The sequence below is a fragment of the Megascapheus bottae genome, chromosome 5 (assembly GCF_031878675.1).
Source record: "Megascapheus bottae isolate mThoBot1 chromosome 5, mThoBot2.hap1, whole genome shotgun sequence".
Lineage (NCBI taxonomy): Eukaryota > Metazoa > Chordata > Mammalia > Rodentia > Geomyidae > Megascapheus > Megascapheus bottae.
This window is the reverse complement of record NC_143513.1, coordinates 42,999,990-43,006,169: the sequence shown is the minus strand read 5'-3', so window position 1 is coordinate 43,006,169 and position 6,180 is coordinate 42,999,990.

Below are 6,180 nucleotides of genomic sequence, written 5' to 3'. Positions count from 1 at the left end.
GGTCCTGGGCTTTTCTTGGATGGGAGGTCTCTTATTGCCATTTTTATTTCATTACTTGAAATGGGTCTGTTTAGTAGGTTTAGATCTTCCTGGTTCAGTGTGGGTATGTCAATATTGGCTAGAAATTCATCCATCTTTTCTAGGTTCTCAAATTTGTTGGCATAAAGGTTTAAAAAGTATTCCCTTGTGATATCTCGATCTTGGTAATTTCTGTCATTATATTGCCCTTCTCATCCATGATTTTGTTTAGTTAGGTGTGCTCCATTCTTTTTTTGGTGAGATTTGCTAAAGGTCTGTCAATTTTGTTAATTTTTTTTAAAGAGCCAACTCCTTGTTTTATCGATTCTGCTATGGTTTTTTTGGAGAATAGTTAATTTAATTCTGCTTTAATTTTAATAATTTGTTTTCTTCTACTGGATTTGGGTTTGGTTTGTCGCTCTTTTTCCAGGATATTGAGTTGTGCCATTAAATTGTTTGTTTGAGATTTTTCCAATTTGTTAATGTAGGTGCTCAGAGCTATAAATATTCCTCTGAGTACTGCCTTTGTTGTGTCCCAAAGGAGATGGTATTTCATGTGCTCCTTTTTGTTAAATAACATAAACTGTTGGATTTATGTTCTCATCTATTCAATGACCCACTGGTGATTCAACAATGTATTCTTCAAGCTCCATGAGTTACAGGTTTTCCCCTTGGTGAAGACTGTTATTGAGTTCCAATTCTAGGCTATTGTGGTCTGAGAGAATGCAGGGAATAATTTCAGTGTTTCTGAATTTGCACAGATTTGCTTTATATCCTAAAATGTGAAAAGTTAGGCTTTTTGACTAAGCAAGCAAACTGAGCAAAAAGAAGTCTGAGTTCAAACCTCAGAAATGGCCAAAAAATAAGTTTTTAAAAGATCAAATATGTCTGAAGACCCAATCAAGCTTTAACCTTGATAATCTTACTACAAAGTGGTGAAGACATATCCTTTCTCAAGGACAAATCATTGTGAACATACTTGAGAGAAATATGCAATCCTACTTCTGAGTATATATTAAAGAAATGAAATCAGTGTCTTCAAAAGATGGCTGCACTTTCATTGTCATTGAGGCATGATTTAAAAATAACCCCACATGGAAACAACCCAAGTCTGTATATACTAAATAAAGATAAATAATAGATAAATAAATAACAGATAAATATAAATGATATAGTTATACATATATAGAGACATATGATAAATATTCTTTTATATGTATAATATTATTCCATTAGACAGACGAACAGACAGATACCATGTATGTGTATGCATCATACAATGGAATATCATTCCATTTTATAAATGGAAATACTGTCACTTGTCACAATATGAATGAATTTAGAAGGCAGACATAAGTTAAGTAATATAAACTCAACACACGGTGATATCAGTTGCATGTGGAACCTAAAACAATCAAACAAGCATAAATGACAATAAAATGGTGGTTATCAAGTACCAGAGAGTGGGGAGAATGGAGATATGTTTGGCCAAATATTCCTCAAGACCTCATATACAGCATAATAACTAAAAGTAGTGTAGTATAATAATGTACTCTATTTGTAATAATGTATTATGATTTAAAATTGCTAAAGGGGGGTTCGGGAGTGTGGCCTTGTGGTAGAGTGCTTGCCTAGCATGCACAAAGCCCTGGGTTCCATTCCTTGGTACCACAGACACAGAAAAAGCCAGAAGTAGTTCTGTGGCTCAAGCAGTAGAGTGCTAGCCTTGAGACAGTGCAAGGCAGTGCCCAGGCCCTGAGTCAAGCCCCAGGATTGACAAAAATAAACTGCTAAAGGGTAAAGCATGGTGTTTTTAACACACACCTGTGCACACACTTGATAACCAGGTGTTAATTTTCTTTGTTATAGGAATCATTACCCAAGCTATATTTGAATCAAAACATCATCTACATAATTTTTGGCATGGTGATTATCCCTCAGGAAAGCTGGGGAAAAGTTCAGGAATAACTGTGGAAAAGAGTACAGTAGAATTCTTTAAGAGGGAGATGTAAAGGGTGCATCAATTCTACATAAAGAAAATCTGTTCCAAAGGAGGTCTCAAAACCTACAAGAAGCTTTCTTCAAACAAACCCAGATGAACCACGGAATACATGTTCTGCTACCATAATAAATGAATTTAGAAGTCATAAACAACTGCTCAGTCATGCACTCGTACTGGGCCATTGTGTTGTTTTCTTTTCTTTTCTTCTTTAACACCACTTCCCACTAGCTAGAATCCTAATATCTGGTGTTTCCCTGTGCTTTTAGCGATGCTTTCCTGACTACCTCAAGTAACTGGCAGCTCAGTTTTGATCCACACTCTTTCTCTTTGATACCAGTACTTTACTAAAACCAAGTGGTATTTGATCACCATTTACAGGAATCTAAACAAAGAGCAAAAGCTACTGATGCTGGAATCTTGCCTCAGATCCTGAGGAACAATGGGCCAGACTCCACTTTCCCAAAGGAACTTCCTCACAGGAACAAGTGGTGAAAAGAGGAACAGTGTAACAGAAGGTCTGAGTAGGAGCGGATGTCCCAAAGTGCTTTCTGCACCAATCACTCAAGCTGTGTATTTAGTCTCTCAGTTGACATACAAATGCTTATTGAGTGTGTTAGTAACTGCTCTATACACAGAGCATATGAAGAACAAGACAAGAGGTTTTCTTCCTCTTGGAGTTAGTATCTTCATGGCAGAAACATATACCAAAAGATAATAGAAAACACATATAAATTGATAACACTTATAGAAAACTAGCAAATGAGGAATATAGATGCCTCTTTACATTACAAAGCCTCTGGTGATGAAACGTTTGGGTTTATGGTAAATGTAAGGGGGCCAGGAATATGGCCTAGTGGTAGAGTGCTTGCCTAACATGCATGAACCCTGGGTTCAATTCCTGGGTACCACATACACAGAAAAAGCTGGAAGTGGTGCTGTGGCTCAAGTGGTAGAGTGATAGTCTTGAGAGAGCTCAAAAGTAGTCCCCAGGCCCTGAGTTCAAGCCTCAGGACTGGTCAAGAAAAAAAAAGATAAATGGAGGAAAACACAGTCCTAGGAGGGAGAATACAGAATAAGAGGACCCTGGCAATGGAGTTGTAAAGATTAAGAAGTACATATCAACTTCATGGGGCTGAAGACAGACACTGACTATGACTGGAGCAGATGTCAGTAGACAATACCAGAGACATTTAGAGAGTCACAGATACATGGGATCTTGCAAATACACGGAGAAGTGTTTGGATTTTGTGCTAGAGTAGGATGATACATGATATGATTTCTGTTTTCGTATCTCTGTGGCTGCAAAATGGAATATGGGTTACCTAAAGGTTGAAAAGTAAGAGTATATTCAACTGTAAAAAGACTAAACTATGCGGGGACTTCAGTTAAAGTTTGCAGCCATTACAAGGAACTAAGTCAAAGGAATCAGAGGATATTTTTAATGAAATCTTGGGAGGGTAGCACGTATATTCAATGCAGGTTACTTAATGAAGCCACTTGCTGATATGAGAAGAAATGAGGGGTTCGCTGTCTTGGCCTGGAGGCTTCAACCAGAAGATTGTATTGAAAATATGCCTCGGTATCCCCCAAATAACTCATCCACTTGAAACTCTGAATGTCAGATCTCTTGCCTGCTGCAGTAATGGTCCTCTTCCCCTAGTTTTACTCTAAAAGCCTTACCCCTTACACTTGTAGTCAGTCAGTGAGCTTACACTAAACTGAAAGGAAAGATGTCAGACCAGGTCCATACAGACTATCCTATGGGTCTGGTAGAGATAGCAGCAACAACGGCTTGCCATCTAGAAGACTTCTGTTGCAATGGCCGTTGATTAGGCTTATCAAAACACCTTTAATATCATTGTCATGTGCCACAAAGCAAAGGGGGAAGAAGGGAAAGGAGAGAGAAGGGGAGGAGGAAAAGGGGGAGTGGGCAGTACTACTGCCACAATTAGTTTCTATGGCAACCATTCCTGGTATATTTCTATAAGGGTTATGACAAGCTAGGCAACATGCCAATGATCCATATTGTTCCTCATCCTCACATCAGTCTTTAAAGTAGGTGGTTATCATCTGGTTTTTACAGATGAGAAAACTAAGGTTCAAAAGGACAAATGATCTGTTTATGGTCCCAGAGCTTCCAGCCAAGTCGGATTCGAGATAAGCCCGTTTGATTGCAAGGTCTGTGGGAGGCAGTATCTAACAATGAAATTCAGCAGCTCTGTCATCAAAGCATTCAGTAGAGAATTAAACCAAAGGCCATAACATAGACTCTAAGCACAGAACCCTGCCCTGGAAGGCAGCAGCATGAAGAGAATGGAAGCTAAAACATTTAACTGGTGGGTAAGCATTATGAGAGTGTTTTACCATGCTTTTAACTTGTGACTCAGATACTTGCCCCTTAGGTTGGAAATACTGCTTCATACTGAAAATTAATTCTGCAGCTAAATAAGTAAGTTCCCAAAGTAACTTCCCACTCAGCTCCCAAGTTATTGGTGCTAGAAAGAAAAAAAAAGGCTTAGCTCCCTGTGTACAATTAACTCTACAGAGAGCAGTCTTGGTGCTGCTGAAAGTTATCTGTGTTTCCCCTCTTTTATAAAAGAATCTTGAACGCATCCTTTGCTGAGATGTGTTCTGAAATCTTCGAAGAAAACATAGGTCTCTCTGGATTTGCATGACTCTCTTGAAGTCTCTAAAAACCAGAATAAAAGATAAGGGAGCATATATTTTGATTAGTTTCTCTACCACCATCCACAATTTTATAGACACAATTTTATTACTTGCTTACAATGCAAACACTGGCAATGTTTTGAAATACCTTCTTCAGTGAAAAAATGTATTTTCATAATTAAAAAGTTTCAAATTTTCCTATTTGTAAAGGTTTTCGAATTGCAAATTGTGTTGTCTGGCTTCTGACTCTCGCTGCTTATTCACCAAACTTAGCTTCCCCCTTCTTTACCCTGAGCATTGTGGTTCAAAGACAACCCAGGCACAAAAAGTCCCTGAGACTCTTATTTCCAATTAACCACCAGAAAACCGGCTCAAGAGGCAGACCATTAACCTTGCTAGCATCATTTCTGAAAAAGGCTATCTCTCTTCCAGCCTATGTTTTTTTGGCTTCCTAACCAAATATTAAATGGCTGTAGGTCAATTGGTTTATTTCTGGCTCTTCTATTCTGTTCTTCGGTCATCAAGCTCATTTTTGTGCCAGTAGCAAGTTGTCTTAATGAAAAGAGTATGGCTCTGTAATAGAGTTTGAAGTTTGGTACTGTTCCCCTAGCACTGTTCTGCTTGCTAAGTATTGCTTTTGCTATTTGGGATCTTTTGTTGTTCTGTATGAATTTTGAGATTACTTTCTCTATCTCACTGAAGAACGATGTTGGGGTTTTGATGGGACATTATGTTGAATTTGTAGATTGCTCTGAAGAGTACTGCTGTCTTGGGAAAAAAATATGTTAATGAAGTAAGTCAAGTCCAGAGAGAAAAGGGATCCATAGTATCCCTTATATGTGGAAGCTAGATTTAGCTTACAGACTCTTAAGTAAATCATTGGGTGGCAAACAAGTATATACTAATTCATTAACTAAAGTATCATGGATTCAAGAGAGATCTCTAGTAGTTTAGTTGCTTAGAAAGCCAAAGTTAATAGTCAGCAAAATAAAATACCAGGAAGTAGGTACGTGAAATGAGTGGGGTGGGATCTATGTGAAAGGGGTGGATGAATGAAGAGGATAAGAGGGTGAAAGGGTGAAAATGCAGACAAGAATCCAATATATATCCTACAAAATTTAGATGTGATTGTAAGGAAAGTAAGAGAAGGGGTAAGAAGGGAGGGTGGATGATAAAATTGAAAGGGTTGACATTGATCAAGATATATTCATAAAGTGTTTTATTAGATAACAACTCCTTTGTAAAACTGCTAGTGATGATAATAAAAATATTTTAGATATTAAAGAAGTGTAGAAGTATACATATAATTGGAAAGCTATTCAGTAATTTAAAAAGAACAGAATATTCACTGGCCCTAAAACAAAGATCAATTTCAAATACATTATGCCAAGTGAAAAAAAGCCAGATGTACCAAAAAGAAACTACATATTACATGATTCCATTTTTTATAATTGTCAGGAATGAAAAACTCTATAGAGAAAGAAAAGAGATAA